Raw genomic sequence first — 19,260 nt, forward strand, 5'->3', positions numbered from 1 at the left:
TTTTTAAAAAGATTTGAACCATCTACTAAATTATATACAAAACAAGACACAAAAATAAAGAGATCAGGGAAAATAATTTTGCAGTTCACTCAGTCATGTCCGACTCTTTGTGACCCCATGGACTGTAGCCCACCAGGCTTCTCCATCCATGGAATTTTCCAGGCATGAGTACTGGAGTGGGTTGCCATTTCCTTCTCCACAAAAATAGATCAGGGAAAATAAAGCCGGGAGTAAATTTGGCACTTACTCTAAGGTTCCTGTACAGTGCTTGGTATGGGCTGAAAATTAGTCTCTGAGCTTCCCACTAGGCAAAGCAAAGAGGGAATACAAACATTTAGGAGATTGATCATGTCCATAAAATAAAAAGAGATTGAGACCTAGACACATTTCTCAATTTCCTCAACAAGGAGATGATACATAAAATGCAGTGGCCAAAGCCTATCTCAGTAACTCTACATTAGAAAGAGCAGTGACTTTCCAGAACCTATTCCCTAATACACAGTTATAGCACAATTCTGGGGTAGAATCAGTGAAAGCAAGAAGCTAAAATGATCCCATCCGAGTATCTACCTCTCTGATAATCTGGGATGATTCAAGATTAAAAATCAGATTTTTTAGATTGTTCAGCGAAAAACATGGATGGATATTCTTGAGTATTCCTCCATGGATAGTATTTTCACCACCTGGGGTTTGTTAAGATTTGTGCAGCGCCTGGAAAATCCCATGGATGGAGGAGCCTGGTAGGCTGCAGTCCATGGGGTTGCTAGAGTCAGACACGATTGAGCGACTTCACTTTCACTTCTCACTTGCATGCATTGGAGAAGGAAATGGCAACCCACTCCAGTGTTCTTGCCTGGAGAATCCCAGGGATGGGGGAGGCTGGTGGGCTGCTGTCTATGGGGTCGCACAGAGTTGGACATGACTGAAGTGACTTAGCAGCAACAGCAGAGGCTAAATTAGAAGTCTTTGGCAAGAATCTGAGTTCAGATACCCATTGAGGGCTGCCTATTACACATAGCAACAGGTACGCAAAAGAAAAGCATATAAAGCAAATGTAGTGTCATAAAAACTAAAAGATGCAAACAGAACATGCACCTGAATAGAAGTGTGGAGGTGAGTTGATGGCCATCCTAATTCAACATGGAGATAAGCTAAAGGCCTACCTGCAGGAAAGAATGTGTTTTCCTTATAAATCCATTCTATTAATAAAACTGCTTTAGCAAGTGACCAGTGGGGAAGCTTAGAAAGGAGACTTGGGCTACAACTGGCATTTAAATATCCATGTAAAACAAGCTGGTGTTTTATTGAGCAGTGCATCTTTCGCACACACCAATGAATCACATTTGACTGTACAACTGATCGAAGTCCAAGTTCTACGCCAGAGAGCTGAAAAACTTTTACACCAGGTGTTGCTGATACCCACCCATTGTGATAATAGAAGAAAGCAGTAAAATGCTCATGGACTCTCATTTTAGGTAATATGACTTCCTGGGTGGGCTTCCCTGATGGCTCAGTGGTAAAGAATCCACCGGCCAAAGCAGGAGATGCAGAGTCGATCCCTGGTTTGGGAAGATTACTTGGAGAAGGAAATGACAACCCACTCCAGTGTACTTGTTCAGGAAATCCCACAGACAGAGGAGCCTGGCAGGTTACAGTCTATGGGGTCTCAAAAAAGTCAATATGACTTAGCGACTAAACAACAAGAACAAACCTTCTGGTCAATGCTATGAAGACAAAAGTTACAATACGGACCCTTAGATTATATAATAAGTTGACTAATTGGCTTCATTCTGATTCTGGCTCCATTGGTGTAAGTGAAGGAGGCTTTGGAATTGATATTTTTAAAACTTTCTAGGTGATTCCAGGGTACAGGGAGAGCTGAGAATTAAATTATCATAATTATTGAAGGAAGTCTATCCAAAATGATGATTTGAGTACTGAAGTAATGGAGCGTAAGTCTTTTACACAAAGATAAAACACACATTTCCCCTCTAATTTCAAATTCCCCTCCCACTTAATTTTTCACCCCAAACATGTATAATTTTTAAAACTTAGTTCAAACAGTACAATCAATGAACATAAATCTAAATATCACAAAAATGTCAAAAGAAAATGTTTCTTTTAAATCCAGCATACAAGGCTAACCACTATTTTTTTTAGGGGGGCACACGGCATGCGGGACCTTTAGTTCCCTGACCAGGGATCAAACCTGTACCCTGGCAGTGAAAGCACGGAGTCTTAACCACTGGACTGCCAGGGAAGTCCAAAGATGAACTACTGTTGACATCTGTGATGTATGTCCTTCCATTTAATCCAATAAAAATTTGGTTTGTGTGTGTAGGAACACATTTTAATGAGTTTACTCCCAAATGTGGCAGTAAAACATTTTTCCTACAGGGAAAAGAAGGCTGTTTTCTTTTTTGTTATAACTGGGGAGTGAACATTTATCTCTTTTAGAATTGGGATCCAATCATTGGGCTCTAGCTCAGAATTATTATCTAATTAGTTAAAACTTCCACCGTGACTCTTGAGTTGGTGTAAAGGAACAGAAAGAGTCTTTCCAAGAAAGAGTTTGAGTTCTTCCAGCTCATCCCCCAATTTATTTCTGTCTGCAGAATAAAAGGCTGAAATATTATTGGTTGAGTGAATGGATCCTTGAGTTAGAAGTTTTAAGTCATATACAGCTATGAAAACTCTCATCTAAAATCAGATTCCTCCCTTAGGCAATTATTTTCCCAGACTCATGTCTTGCCTTTATTCTATCTGCTGTCTCTTCACCTCTTTCTTGGAAATCTTTGTCTCCAATAGGAACTCAGCAGGGGAGAATCCCAGAAAGAGAAGAGGGGATCACCAGCTCCTGGACTTGCAGAGGGCTTATCTCCACCCATGTTTGGAATATCTATTATCTGGTCTTATCAGCATAGCAAACTTGTAACTGTCTCAGAATTAATATCTTGGCTAGAAGAACCAGAAGACCTAAGAAGTACAGGACTGTAATTTAAAACTTGCTGCAACTTAAATTAGAACTGGAATTATCTGTCCTTTGAGTCACATGGGTTGAAGATCATTTATAGCTAATAGCTCCATTCACTTCAGCACAAACATCTTGAAGGGACTTAGCTGATTTTTTAAAGTCTGTTTTGGTCAACAGTCAACTTTGCTAGGAGAAGGCAATGGCACCCCACTCCAGTACTTTTGCCTGGAAAATCTCATGGACAGAGGAGCCTGGTAGGCTGCAGTCCATGGGGTTGCTAGAGTCAGACACGATTGAGCGACTTCACTTTCACTTCTCACTTGCATGCATTGGAGAAGGAAATGGCAACCCACTCCAGTGTTCTTGCCTGAAGAATCCCAGGGACGGGTAAGCCTGGTGGGCTGCCGTCTATGGGGTCGCACAGAGTCAGACACGACGGAAGCGACTTAGCAGCAGCAGCAACTTTGCTAAATAATTTTAGATTTTGTGCTATTAGCAAGGGATGGGGTTGTGGGGGGAGGCAGCAGGAAGAGCCCTCCACCCCACTCAATGCCCACAAATTGCATTGGTGATGGAAGAAAAGAGGGTTAAGATAGTGCTGGTCATTAGCCATAAAATCAAGGGTCAAAAGTTACAGAATGGTGAATTTGGGTGGTGTCCGTAACCCAAGAGCTTCCCTGGTGGCTCAGTGGTAAAGAATCTACCTGCCAATGCAGGGGACACAGGTTCGATCCCTGGGTTGGGAAGATCCCCTAGAGAAGGAAATGGCAACCCATTCCAGTATTCTTGCCTGGAAAATCCTATGGACAGAGGAGCCTGATGGGCTACAATGGGTTTACCAAAGAGTTGGACATGACAGCAGCTAAACAACAGCAGCAACAGCTGTAATCCAAAACTTGAGCAAGTCCTATCCAATACTTTCTAAGACGATAACTAAAACCATTTCTGAGTGCTCTAGTCAATATAAATGGATCTCAAAACTTCAGTGAAAATACTATTAGCTGGTGGCCGTGGAACACTTAAATGTTGACAAAGTTAACTCGGGAAAAAAAGCAGGAACCAATACACTTAATTATCAAACTTTTGTTCTCCTAAAAGCCTCTGGATGTCTTCTTCCAGAAAATGATCTATGCACTAGGAGGGGCAGCCGTTAAACGGACCCACACATTTATCTGCACACACACATTTATCTTTGTTCTCACCTCCCTACACAATCTATGCACTAAGAGGGGCAGACGTTAAAAACGCACAGGCACATTTATTTCCATTCTCACTGCCTCCCACCCCATCCCCATTAAACCCAAATGAGTTTATAAGTAGCGTTAAGTGCCAATTCCTCAATAAAACTGATGGCTGAACAATGATGCTTGTTCAGTACTCTTGGCTTCCTCTGCATTTTGCTAATACATGGAAGTGCACTGGGGTGGGTCTTCCGATGGATTGCTTTGGATGGCCTGGAAAGAGCTAAACTAAGCATATCCTCAGGGCTGCAATAAAGTGAAATAAAATAAAGGAAAAATATTTATTCTCCTTCCTCAAATAAAGGTAATCTTTGACGGAAATAATCAAATTACACTGGACTTCTTTACATATGGAGGAATGTAGATAGCATACCACACGTTTTTCAGTGTGTTTAAGACCTTGTCACTGACTCAGTGGACAGGAATCTGAGCGAATTCCGGGAGTGATGAAGGACATGGAAGCCTTCAGTTCAGGTGTGCTGCGGTCCACGGGGTGGCAGAGTGGGACATGACTGAGTGTCTGAACAACAACAAAAGGCCTCTCGGAGGGCTTCCCTGGTGGCTCCGACAGTAAAGAATCTGCCCACAATGCAGGAGAACTGGGCTCAATTCCCGGGTGGGGAAGATCCCCTGGAGAAGGGAATGGCAACCCACTCCTATATTCTTGCCTGGAGAATTCTATCGTCAGAGGAGCCTGGCAGGCTATAGTCCATGAGATCGCAAACAGTCAGACACGACTGTGTGACTCACACACCCACACTAGGCCTCTCAAGGCTTCCCAGGTGGCTCAAGTGGTAAAGAATCTGCCTGCGAATGTGGGAGAAGCAGGAGATGCTGTTTCGGTCCCTGGGTTGGGAAGATGCCCTGAAAAAGGAAATGGCAACCTGCTCCAGTGTTCTTGCCTGGAGAATCCCATGGACAGAGGAGCCTGGCAGACTGTTGTCCATGGGGTTGCAAAGAGTCAGACACGACTGTGTGGTTGAGTGTGAGCGTCTGACCTGATATTTTAAGATCAGCTGTTTTCAGGTCCCTTGCCTCTACTGGAGTTTGAGCTCTATGGATTCTGGCCACTCATCTTTTTATCCTAACACGATGCCTGAAACAGAGTAGAGGCTCAATGAACAAATGTACGAATACAGAAACAGTAAGTCTCATGTGCACAATTTCAAAGTCTCGAGACCAGACATCCATCTAGATGTCATGCATTTTATCGACCATCTTTAAGAAATAAAAAAGAAAAAAAAAAAACTTTTCTCCCTGACCCCTTTCTTTAAATCATACACGTGAGAAGAATTAATCATTCCCTCAACAGTGAAAATACTAAGATTTGCCTTGGTAATATTGCCCATAATAACAACAATGCAAATCAGGAAAGGTGACAAATGGCCAGACTGTGATGATCTCAAAAATGTGTTTTTGTTATACAAAAACAGAGAGAATAACTTCAGACAGTAAAGTAATAATAAACTGCAAAATCTAGCAATGGTAATTTCCACAGCAAGTCTTGAAACTAATTACAAAATAACAAAGTTTCTAGAAGGAATTTAGAATAATCTGCTTAAACAACCCATCTTAATTTCTTCTTTATAACTAAGAATATTTTTTCACTTAAAAAATGTCTCTTCATCTTTAAGAGACAGTCTATATACACGATCTTATGAATCGCCCCATCAAATTTAATTTAAAAGACAATTACATGTTGCAGACATGTGGCTTTTAACAAAAATTCACTTATTATTCAATTCTACCTTATATTAGTTATATGATAAGAATTTACTGGCTCAATAATTTATTAAAATAATTTTCTTTTGAAAGAGGATGAAAGAGAAAGACAAGAAGTTTGCAACATTAAAGTTATTGCAAAAATACTCACCACACACAGGCTGACTGCAGAGGACAGCAGCTCAGATCAGCAGGAAAAACCTCTGGAACACCGCACTTTTGTTGTGTAGCCCAGGGCTGTTATCAGTTAAGGTGGGGTTGGGTGGGAAGGAGGTGTGGAAAGTTAGGAGGTGGGACTGGAGGAAAGCAAGTAAGCCTGTCTTTACTGCTTGGAGTGGGTTGGGGTGGTCAGTGTTTCTCCATTTAAGAAAGTGGACACTCTGTTTCATCTGATTACATTTATTTTATGCGACATTTGCCTGATAATACTGCTTCCTTAGACAGCAAGATTTATCTATGATTGGGCAACAACACGTCTTATGAAGGTCCAAGTTTTATTTATTTAGGATTTCTAGAATTCATCTATTTCCTAAGGCATTTAAGGGTCTTGACATGTTTAAAAGTGAGAATTGAGCAGCTGGCCTTATGATTCAAAAATGCTAAAGACATATTAGATTTCCTTTTTGTCAGATTGTTTTCTAAGCTAAAGCGCTGGATGGCCAATGAGAGACAAGAGAAGCTATTGAAGGTTAGGGGTGCAGAGAGGGACAGTGGCAATTTTGGAGTCACCCGTCTGGTGCTGGTGTGGAGCCTGGATTCCAGAAGGCAAGATTGTCGTCATGGAGATCACTGCAGGGACAATTTCATAGAAAGAGAAGGTGCAGGGTTTCCCTGGTGGCTCAGTAGTAAAGACTCTGCCTGCAAAGCAGGAGACTTGGGTTCCATCCCTGGGTCAGGAAGATCCCCTGGTGGAGGAGATGGCAACCCACTCCATCATTCTTGCCTGGAAAATCCCACGGACAGAGGAGCCTGGTGGGCTATAGTCCATGGGGTCACAGAGACCCCATACCTCATACATACCACTGAGTAGAAAACCCAGGTATCGGCATAATCGATATGACCTTATTGTAGAAGACTGGAGTGTGAGCTGAAACCATAGCACTCAGCCAGAATGGGCGGTGATATCGTTCCCGTCCTAGGAGAGTGTATGACCTGGGAAGTGAGACACGCCGTGTGGCCCATATAGAAAATATCCTTCCCTGGCGGCTCAGTGGTAAGGAATCTGCCTGCCAGTGCAGGAGACACAGGTCCCACCCCTGGGTGAGGAAGACCCCATGGAGAAGGAAATGGCAACCCACTCCAGTATTAAAAAAGAAAGAAAGAAAGAAAATATCCTTTTGCTGTTCCTTCAGTTCAGTTCAGTTCAGATGATCAGTCATGTCCGACTCTTTGGGACCCCATGGAAGCACACCAGGCTTCCCTGTCCTTCACTATCTCTCAGAGTTTGCTCAAACTCATATCCATTGAGTCGGTGATGCCATCCAACCATCTCGTCCTCCACCACCCCCTTCTCCTCCTGCCTTCAATCTTTCCCAGCATCAGGGTCTTTCCCAATGAGTTGACTTTTCGCATCAGGTGGCCTAAGTAGTAGAATTTCAGCTTTAGCATCACTCCTTCCAATGAATATTCAGGGTTGACTTCCTTTAGAATTGACTGGTTTGATCTCCTTGCTGTCCAAGGGACTCCCAAGAGCAAAGCAAGAGGTCATCAAGTTCTAGGCTACTTATTCTGTGGATCTTGGGCAAATCTCTTCACAAAAAAGGCTGTAATGCATTAAATCTCTAGCATGTGCTTAAAGCACAAAATCATTTCAACTAATGTCATATATCTTCATCATTTGACATTCATAGCAACTGTCATTGTTACTACTACTACTAATAATAAGGAAACTGAGTCCAGAGAAGTTGAATAGTTTCCAAGGGCCCTACAGCAGCTAATCTGAAAGGGTGGAATGTGAATCCAGGCTTATCTGACATAAAAGTCTGTATTTTTCCACTATGACTCTTAACTATAAGAGTCTTATAACTATAAAACAGTGGTGAAAACATCCACATTTCAGGACCCTGGTGAGGATTAAATAAGATAATATGGGAGAGCCTGGATACATGGACAATATGCAATAGAGTCGCGTTTCCCTCCCCTCTCACCCCTACCCTTTCTCAGGCTGAAGCCCTTTTTTTAAGGTTCTTTCAAAGCCATCTGTGTACCCCTCTCCTCCACAGTAGAACATCTCACCTGCCCCACTCTCCAGCTGGACACTGAGCCTTTGAAGGACAGGGGGAGGCCTCTGTCACTGGCATGAGTGAAATTCAGGGGCCCGTGGGGTCACATTAAAATGTCTTTAGAGTTATGGTCCAAGCCAGCCACAGGTGTCACAGTAGTAAAGAATCCACCTGCCAATTCAGGAGACGTGGTTTCAATCCCTGGGTCAGGAAGATCCCCTGGTGGAGGAGATGGCAACCCACTTCATCATTCTTGCCTGGAAAATCCCAGGGACAGAGGAGCCTGGTGGGCTATAGTCCACGGGGTCACAGAGTTGGACATGACTGAGCACTCACTCACTCATTCGCTGAGCCAGTCACACAGAAACAGGAAAAGAATCACCCAGGGATTAATTGAATTCCATCAAATGGGGAAGGATCCAGGATTTGGGAACTTCATGCGTTCTGCCCATTTATACCAATTGAACATTTTAAAAAGGGACCCACCAAGTCATCTGTGATTGAGTTAAATCAGGCCCCCCAGGTTCTATATTCTAGTCTCTGATTCTTTTATTCATTCATTCACCAAACATATACATATATACTAAGTCCTTGCTATACAACAGGACTGTGTGATGTACCAGTGATATAAGAGCAACAAACAGGTTTCCTGCTCTCAAGATGCCCATTTGGTTTTATCCTAGTAAAGGAGAAAGAGGAAAGAAAAAACACGCAAACACAAACAAACCCCAAGTCAACATCCAAGTGAATAAAACTGTTGTGTATTGTTCTAAAGGGTTGCAAAGACAGTCATCAGGGGGCTGTGGTTCTGAAAGAGGGAGTCGGGGAAGCCAGGACCTACCTCAGACAGGATGGGCAGGGGAGGCCTCCCTGGAGCAGACACCCGAGGAGGATCGGGAGGTGGCTGTGTGGATGGGTGGGAGGAGCATTCCCAGAGAGGGCAAAAGTCCCGGCATGAGCTCGGTGGATTTGAGGAAGTGAAAGGAGCATCTGTAGAAGTAGGAAGTGTTCAGATGGTCTATGTGAGGAGTCCTGGAATGGCAGCAGAGAGAGGTTTATAGGACTATTCAGGAAAGGCTCCACAGAGACTTCTGTGGTGGTCCAGTGGTTGAGATGCCGAGTTCCCACTGCAGGGGGTGTGGGTTCGATCCCTGGTCAGGGATCCTATGTGCTGTGTGGCCAAACATTTAAAAAATTAAAAACAAAAACAACAGAAAAGACTCCTTAAAGAACTATATATATATTAAAATTTGTGTATTTATTTATGGCTGTGCTGGATCTTCATTACTGTGTAGGTTTTCTATAGTTTCAGCAAGCGGGGGCTACTCCTGAGCTGTGGTGCACGGGCTTCTCATTGCAGTGGCTTCTCTTGTTGCACATCATGGGATCTAGGGTGCTTGGGCTTCAGTATTTGCAATGTACAGGCTTAGATGACCTGCAGCATGCGGAATCTTCCCGGACCAGGACTTGAACCCATGTCCCCTGCATTGACAGAAAGCTTCTTAAGCACTGGACAACCAGGGAAGTCCAAGAACTATATTTTCAAGGAGACAGACATGTGAACAGATGTGTGTGTGTGTGTGTGTGTGTGTGTGTGTGTGTGTGTATGTGTGTGTGTGAACTCCTGCTGAGAAAATCACCAGGCCTTTTTTTTTTTTTGTCTTTCTTTGATCAAAAGATGTGGCATGGCCACAACCTGGCTGGTGTTGCTCTTTTCTTTGCAAACAGGTTCCACAAGCTCTGGGGCTGAGAATGTGGAGATTTAGTGGTTGATGACAAATTCTCTGAGAAAAGTGATCAGGTTGGGTATTGACTAGACTGCTTTGGAGAGTCATTGCCATTTTCAAAAAGGACTAAGTAGCCACTGGCCTGTGTCATATGGGCACTGCCTGGGGTGGAGTTCTATAACTATTGCTTCTGGGGTTACTCACTGAGTAAATGTTTATCAAGAGAGAAAATGTTTATCATGATAGGGGTGCCCAGTACGGCTTCTGGAGTTAGAATCACTGCTGGCTCACTGTGTGACCTTGGTCTAGTTAGTCACCATCTCTGCTTCAAATTCTTCAAATTCTTCATACGGTTACTGTTGGGATTAAATAGTGAACGTGTCCTAGTAGTTTGAGCTTCCCTGGTGGCTCAGTGGTAAAGAATCCGCCTGCCAATGCAGGAGACTTGGGTTCGATCCGAGTCAGATCCCTGGAGAAGGAAATGGCAACCCACTCCAGTATTCTTGCTGGGAAATCCTATGGACAGAGGAGCCTGGTAGGCTACAGTCTGAAGAGTCACAAGGGTCAGACTTGACTTTGTGACTAAAGTCATGTAGTCATACCACCACTACCTAGCAGTCTATAAATATGTCTATAAGTATTCAGCAAACACTGCTTTTTTCCTCCCTTCTCCCTTGAATTAAGGAAGTGGGGAAAAGGAATCATAACGAAAAGAAATTTAAGAAGTAGAATCTGCAGACTTGCTATATGGAACATGGTCAGTGAGACAGCAAAATTGAAATGGATCTCAAGTTTCTATCCTGGGACACTGCTTGGCAGTTGTATCGTTTAAGACTCTTTCTGACTGCAATCACAGAATATTAACTGTAAATATAAAGTGTTAGTCATGGGCTTCTCTCATAGCTCAGTTGGTAAAGAATCTGCTTGCAATGCCGGAGACCCAGGGTCGATTTCTGGGTTAGGAAGATCCCCTGGAGAAGGAAATTGCAACCCACTCCAGTATTTTTGCCTGGAGAATCCCATGGACAGAGGAGCCTGGCAGACTACAGTTCATGGAGTCACAAAAGTCAGACATGAGGTGGATTCTTTACTGTCTGAGCCACCAGGGAGCCCAAGAATCCTGGAGTGGGTAGCCTGTCCCTTCTCCAGGGGATCTTCCTGATCCTGGGATTGAACTGGGGTCTCCTGAATTGCAGGTGGATTCTTTATGCCCGAGCTACCAGAGAAGATCATATTAAGCAAAAAAGGAAATTTATTGCCTCATATCTGAAAAATCTTGGGTGCAACCAATTTTGGGACCAACTTGCTCCAGGTCCAACCATGTAACCAAGGCCCAGTGGTCTTGGTTCTGCTCTGCTTCATGCCAACTTCATTCCTTCTCAAACTTCACGTGGAGGTACAGGGGCCACCAACAGCTCCAGACCTGTCCTCTCAGATCGTCTCTAATAAATAGGTAAATAATTACAGTAGTTAACACCCACATTTGCTTACACCAAAAAGAGCAGGGCAACTACTCTTTTTACATATATTGACACTTGTAACTTTCACAAGAATGATGTTAGTAGGAAAAACTCTCTAGAAACCAGGGAAAAATAATCCACTTTTATTGAGATTAATAGGACCCTGAAAACAGTACTAAAGGGAACATTTAGAGCTCTAAAATGCCTTCATAATTTAAAAGTAAAACCAAAAAAAAAAAAAAAAAGAAACTAAATATTCATCTTAAAAAAGTTAGAAAAAGAAAACACGAAATTGAAATCAATCAACAAAGGTAAAAGTTGAAATTAATGATATAGAAAAAATAATATATTAAAATAGTATTAGTAAGAAGGACAAACTAGAATCTGCTGGAAATAACTCCAAAAGTTAGTGAATAGACTAGTAAACTATATATAAAACAGACAAAAAATGCGCAAAGTTGACGAGGTCAAAAAAGAGAAGGAAATAAAAGAAGTTAGGAATGAGAGAAAAAGTCATGACCATAGGTATGTGAGAAATTCAAAAATTTGAGAGACTCATTATAGGCAACTCTATAGCAATGATTATGAAAGCCTACAGAAATGTGTGATTTCCTGGCAAAACACAAGCTATTAAAACAGACCCAAGAAGATGGAAAAAACAAAAACAGAACAACAATAATGTGCTTGGAGGTCAATACTGAAAAGATTCTAGGGCCCGATGGCCTCAGAGTTGGGCTTTAATCTACCTCTAAATGTCTGACAATTCCAGTGCTAAGTAATTTAGACCCTTGCTCCTCAAAGTGTGTTCCTGGACTGGTAGTATTAGTATCACCTGGGAGCTGGTTAGAAATGGAAATTCAGCCACTCCTCCAAGCCATAGAAAAGTCTTTTAAAATGATGTTTTGAAGCCAGTGTAATTTTAACACCAAAATTTAAGAAAGAAAAAAATGTATAGATTATTTTTAATCACTAATTATAATTATAGATTAATATCACTGATGATTTAGAGAGGAAAATTATAGAAGACTTCTTCATACATTATATCAAAAGAATAAAAGATAATAAATAAGCAAGGTTTATTCCACAACTGCATGAGTGGGTCAGTCTCTAAGTCCATCACCATAATTTATTACACTGATAAACTAAGAGAAAACATCAGCAGATATTCTAACAGCACTTGCTTAAATTCAACAACTATTCAATAGGAATAAAAATTCTAAGCAGGTAGGTATAAAAGAAAATTATTTAACCAGGCAAAAGACTATTTATTCCAAACCAATGGCAAATATTATCTTAAGAGAATGTGATAAGGTGGATGGATACTAGATAAACATACAGAAACCAAAAGGTATTTTTCTGCTCTAATAAGTTCAGTTCAGTTTAGTCGCTCAATCGTGTCCGACTCTTTGCGACCCCATGAATTGCAGCACGCCAGGCCTCTCTGTCCACCACCAACTCCCAGAGTTTACCCAAACTCATGTCGAGTCAGTGATGCCATCCAGCCATCTCATCCTCTGTCATCCCCTTCTCCTCCTGCCCCCAATCCCTCCCAGCATCAGGGTCTTTTCCAGTGAGTCAACTCTTCGCATGAGGTGGCCAAAGTATTAGAGTTCCAGCTTCAGCATCAGTCCTTCCAATGAACACACAGGACTGATCTCCTTTAGGTTTCTGCTCTAATAAGAACCAGCAAAAAGTAAAAATGGGAACCTATTTTTTTCCATTTATAATAGTGATGAAAACTATAAACTACTTAGGAATAATTCTAATAAGAAAGTAACAAAATATAGAGAAAAAAAATCTCACTGTCTTGTTAAAACAGAAAAAAATCTGAATAGCTGGAAAAGATGTTCATGTTTTTGGATGAGAAATCTTATAATAAAGTCAATGCTTTTAAAATTGATTTCATGCAGTTCCATTAGAATGAAAACAAGGTTTTTTTTTTTTTTCTTTCTTAGAATTAGATAAAATGATCATATAGTTCATTGGGAAAGATAAATGTCCAATATTAGGTTAAGAAAACTATGAAAAAGGGAAGTAGTATCTAAAGCTGAAGCTCCAGTACTTTGGCCACCTGATGTGAAGAGCCAACTCATTAGAAAAGACCCTGATGCTAGGAAAGATTGAGGGCAGGGGGAGAAGGCGATTACAAAGAATGAGATGGTTGGATGGCATCACCATCTCAATGGACATGAGTTTGAGGAAATTCCAGGAGACAGTGAAGGACAGGGAAGCCTGGCATGCTGCAGTCCATGGAATCGCAGAGTCAGACACGACTTAGCAACTGAGCAACAACAACAACAGTTTTTGATGTTTTATTTAAGTGACATTTTTTGGGGATGCCCATGTAGAAATATCCAGCTGTTAATGTGAAAAAATGCACTTTTCATTCTCTGGTAGGACCAGAGAAGTGGGTCTGAGAACTTTCTGTTGAGATGTTATGAATGACTGAGTCACCACGGAAGAGAAAATGATATTCCCAGGAGTTATGGTTGGAGACCTGAGGTTAGTCCAGTGGTCACTCCAGTGACCACTTCCAGACCACGTCATTCTGGGTACACCATTCAATGGCTTTAATGAACCTTGTATGTGTCCTCAGTTACACAAAGAGCTATTAATATTAGCGCCTGCCCTCCACTCCACAGAACATAAGCGTGATGTCTGAGTGGTTGTGGTTGTGGTTGTAAACCAGCAAGCACTATGCAAGTTAAGGACATGGGTGAAGATGGTGCTGCCTGAGACTGAGCACTGGGATTCTGGCCTCACCCTTTCACCTGGTCCACAGATACCTACCCATCCTTCAGATCTCAGACCCAGTTGCCTTCCCTGATCTCCCCTTGGCCCAGTGCCCCCATCATGAACTGCTATTGCAAGTCCACCTTTGTTCCTGTGTTGATTTGATCCACACCTGTCTCTCTGGTCTCAGGGGCATCCCCAAGGGAGCAGGCTCCACATCCATTTGCTCCCTCTTGGGAGAACATTGCAGCCCCTCTGGAAATATTCACTGAGTGAATAGAGGAGAAAACCAAGTGACAAAGGTAACAGGAAGGATAGAGCCAGAGAAGGAGGAGGAAATGCCCTCCAAAAAAAAAACCACAGCTGGAGACAAGCTGTAGAGAACATTTTTGTAAAGGAGGCAGGGCAATGATGCCCTATGCTTTAAGAAGCAAAACTGAGAGAGGAATGCGAGAAAGCCCTGGATTAACTGTAAATTGCTCTCGTTACAATGTGGCTGCCACGGAAACAATTGTGTAAATATGAAAAGTGGCAAAGCTGATGGATGAAAGTCTTTGGATTTCTAAAGAAGGGAAATGTAAACACTGAAACTTTTCCTATTTCTGTTAGCTCTAGGTAACCTTGCTCTGTGAAGCAAGAAGACAAAAGGCATGCAAATTCAGCAGACTAACTTGAATGGAGATGTTGAATGATAACGGTGGAAAACCAGGTGTGTGTATTCTACCCCACAGGTCTGTAGTTGTTGCTAGAGAAGTTTCCAGTTAACCAACTTTTGTTCAAAACCCAAACACTATTAATTCTGTGTGGCACACTTCAAAGCTGTTAAGAGAGTAGATCTTATATGTTTTCAGCACAGAAAAGAAGCTGTAATTGTGTGACTTGATGGAAGTGTTAGCGGCAATCTTTGCCGATAGGTAAGTGTATCAACTCAACAGTTTGCACACCTTACACTCACTCAATGTTATATGTCAGTGATATGTGAATAAGGCTGGGGGAAATCCCATAAGTGTTGTTGAAGGAGGAAACAGACAGATTCCATCTTGGGCTGGACTGTGGACTTTGAGCTATATGCCCAGTATCTATGGAAACAACATACCAATTGGAAAACCAGATCCCCCGGATGTAGGAGCCTCAGGACCTGTACCTAGACTCTCCTTTACCTAAAAGAATATGCTAATTATCTCTGTAACAGAACAAAGTCGTAAATCCCATTATGCTTATGGGGTATGACCACAGGCCTATTGATAAATGTCCACTATTTAACTATCTAGGCTTGTGACACATGAATCATGGGTTAACTTTGATCGTATCTCTCTTTTACCGTGTCCAGACTAGTTTCAAGGAATTTGGGGAGATGGGTTTGAGCACAAACACTTAGGGTATATAAGGTTTTCACAAAAACTGGTTGGGGTCCTTGGTTAAGAGGAGCCTCTGCCTTCGGCCCACCAGTGTAACAAACTGCATCCACTATCTGCATTGTTCTTCTGAGTGAGTTTGTTTCCCGGAACGCGTGGCTACAACATTATAGCTAATTTGGGTCCATGTATTTTGTGCATCTAATAACTTTCACACACTGTTTTATAGTGTGGACACTAATTTTTCTAAGCTCCATTTTTGTCTGGGAATGTGAAATATTTGGATGATATTTTATTCCTGTTTGACCCTACAGATCGATGTTTCTCTGTAGCTATAAAAATTCCAGAGGTGATAATAACACCTAAGCTTTAAATACAATGTGTCATAAAATGCAGTATCTTTATACCTTGGAGGTCTCCCCCTTTTACTGAATGTTTGGTGGAGACTTTCAATGATTACATTTTTAAACATTGTGGTAAAAAATATGCATAACATAAAACGTACTGACTGTCATGGTCCGGGCGTGGGTTGGAATAGAATTTCGACATGAGACAGAATGAGAGGGAAATAAAGTTTATTAGAGTGGGAGATGCTGTTACAACAGCAGGCCAGCTCAAGGGAGAACCGACGTTGAACAGGGGTCCTTAGTGAACCCTTAGTGAACAGAGTCCACTTTTATAGCCATGGTACAAGGAGTGGGATAGGGGTCTTGTGGGTCATTTGCTGATTGGATGAGGCATGTATACTGGTAGGGGGAAGAGTAAAGCAAATACCTTCTCCCTATGGGGTTGCAGGGGAGACAGGTTATACTGCTCAGGAGGACCTGAAATCCATTAATAGTAACAACATGGGGGAGGGAAGGATGATAAGGGTCTGGTTTTTCCATTCCTGCATTCCAAGATCCTCCTGGGTTTTATCTACTCTTTTGTCCTTGGGTCACCACTGCTACTGCTAAGTCACTTCAGTCGTGTCCGACTCTGTGCAACCCCAGAGACGGCAGTCCACCAGGCTCCCCCGTCCCTGGGATTCTCCAGGCAAGAACACTGGAGTGGGTTGCCATTTCCTTCTCCAATGCATGAAAGTGAAAAGTGAAAGTGAACACTGATCACCTATTTTTAAGTGCACAATTCAGTAAAACTAAATATACTCACATTTTTGTTCCACCAATCTCCAGAATTTTTCATCTTGCAAAACTGAAACTCTACATTCATGAAACAAAAACTCCCTATTTCCTTCCCCATCCCACCCCTGGCAACCACTCTGATGGTAACTTTTATTTTGGGGTCAGTTTCCTGGAAGTTCTGCCTGGGTGGGTGTCCTTATGACATCCCTGGGAAGCCAGAATTGGTAGGTACCCATAGAAATTAGTGTGTCATTTGATTAATCCGGAGGATTAGTGATTAGGTACAATTCTATGCCAAGAGGAAACAAAATTCAGGGGTGGATTCATAGACACTAAAGTCCATGTGGGATCTTAGTTCCCTGACCAGGGATCAAACCCAAGTCCTCTGCATTGGGAGGCAGACTCTCAAGCACTGGGCTACCAGGGAAGTCTCTGTAATTTTTAAGCCACTCATTTTCTACAGTCTTTTATAGCATCCACACTGATATACTCACCACTTAACTAAATTCGGCTGATGTACTTGGAATGTCTACTAAGTATTTACAAGTCCATCATCATATTAACTCCTTAGAAATGCCCCAGAGGAGGATGTTATTATTACCATCTTTATTTTGCAGATGAAAAAATGAAGTTCAGAAAGCCTGGGTGAATTTTCCAGAGTCAAAAAACTAGAAAAGGTAGAGCCAAGATGGACTCAGTTGCTCTGAATAAAGGCCGGGCTCTCTTGATTTCCGAATATGTTAACAGCTAGAAAGTGGACAGTCAATTGGTCGTGCATCTGTGCTCAGTCACTCAGTTGTGTCTAACTTTTTTGCAGCCCAATGGACTGTAGCCTGCCAGACTCCTCTGTCCGTGGGACTTTTCAGGCAAGAAAACTGGAGTGGGTTGCCATTACCTCCTCCAGGGGATCTTCTCTGACCCAGGGATTGAACCTGCATCTCCTGAATTGGCAGGCAGATTCTTGATCGTGGAGCCACCCGGGAAGCCCCACTAGATTGGTCATCAACACACATATTTGTTGAGCACTTACTTTGCCAGGCATCCAGGATCCTGTAGTAAATGAGATCCAAGTAAACCAGCCCTCTGTTAGCCAAAGTTGCACTGCAAGAAGACAGAAAATCACAGAAGATCACAAATGCATTGCAAAAGGGGGCTTTGGGAAAGTAAAACACAGGAATCCCACCTGCGCTGGGGCGAGGTAGAGGGTGGAAGAATCATGGTAGGAAGGGAATCACAAACAAGTGTTTTCCTTCTGAAAACAAAGCTTCAGGACCCAGTCCTTAATTGCTATTGCCTACGCAGCCAAACACATTCATGCTTGTTTTGCCTTGTGGGATGATTCAGTTACTACACAGGTGGGTTCAATTGAATTGTGGGTAGAAAGTTCAACCCCACCCAGACCAGTGAAGTTGGTTTGGGTTCTCACATCCTGTGAAATACACACTCTATGAAAAATTTTGTTTAAATACACTATTTTGGAGCAAAAATTAAAATTAGATCCTGGGTGAGGAAGTAGCACCTGGCCCATCACCTACTCTACTTTAAGCAAGGGAGGAGCCTCTCTTCTTTGTGGGGATGAAAAATGTTGTTTGACTTAACACAAATTTTGAAAACCAGACTGCTGCATTGCTCTTTTCCCCAGAGTTGACACAATCATGGAAAAAGTTGACAGGAAAGTGCTTTCAAGACACAATTGCAAAAATTAACAGTAACATTTGAAAGAACTCACTTCTGCTTAAAAGAAAAAAAAAAGAACATGTTTCTTCAGTTACTTGCATTCTTGTTGTAATTAACATTCACTTTAACCCACTGTATGAACTCAACCTTTGTCATTGGATGTTGCAGAGCTCTGAATACACTAGACTCAACAAACTGAGCGAATCATTGCGTTGGTCCCTGGGTTGTAAAGATGCACCAAAGACTTTATTCTTGCTGCTCTTCTATAGATTATAGTCTAAGACTACAGGAATCTTGCTTTCCGGACTTTCTGGACCTATCCCAATTTCAGATTATTCAGTTCCTGGTCAAACCACAGCTCCTTGGAGACAAGGGACTCCCTTGTCTTATCTGTTATTGTATATCTGTTTCCAATAGAGTGTTTGCATATTGCACAAGATCAATGGATTACTTGTGCAGGAAAGGAAATATTTTCCTCTACCCTTCTAGGTTCTTGTGGCTGGTCTGTTAATGAAATTGACATAAGATAATTAACAGGAGAAAAACACAGCTAGTTATGTTTGTATAGGAGCCCCACAAAGACAATGAGATCCAAGGACAAGTTAGGTAATTATGGCCAGGGAATGGGATAGCCCTGGGACTTCAAAAAGAGGTGGTGATTTATGGAATGATAAGAAAAACAGACTAAAAAGCCTATTGATGAAAGTGAAAGTGGAGAGTGAAAAAGTTGGCTTAAAGCTCAACGTTCAGAAAATGAAGATCATGGCATCTGGTCCCATCACTTCATGGGAAATAGATGGGGAAACAGTGGAAACAGTGTCAGACTTTATTTTTTTGGGCTCCACAATCACTGCAGATGGTGACCGCAGCCATGAAATTAAAAGACACTTACTCCTTGGAAGGAAAGTTATGACCAACCTAGATAGCATATTCAAAAGCAGAGACATTACTTTGCCAACAAAGGTCCATCTAGTCAAGGCTATGGTTTTCCTGTGGTCATGTATGGATGTGAGAGTTGGACTGTG

General features: G+C 42.1%; 1 protein-coding gene across 3 annotated transcripts in view; it reads right to left on the reverse strand.

The window, feature by feature from the left end:
* Positions 1-19,260, reverse strand: part of LOC104992927 (placenta-specific gene 8 protein-like) — a 50,895-nt gene that overhangs the window by 25,689 nt on the left and 5,946 nt on the right. The window contains exon 1 of one of the 3 annotated variants that reach the window (XM_010845950.1): positions 6,089-6,192. The exons of 1 other annotated variant lie outside the window; for it this stretch is intronic. The gene's annotated coding sequence lies outside the window, so the exon portion shown is untranslated. Of the gene's footprint in view, positions 1-6,088; positions 6,193-17,588; positions 17,660-19,260 lie in introns of those variants that run through there. One more of the 3 variants, XM_010845951.1, reaches the window with a different exon arrangement.

Source organism: Bison bison, unplaced genomic scaffold (assembly GCF_000754665.1).
Source record: "Bison bison bison isolate TAMUID 2011002044 unplaced genomic scaffold, Bison_UMD1.0 scf7180017864228, whole genome shotgun sequence".
Classification (NCBI taxonomy): domain Eukaryota; kingdom Metazoa; phylum Chordata; class Mammalia; order Artiodactyla; family Bovidae; genus Bison; species Bison bison.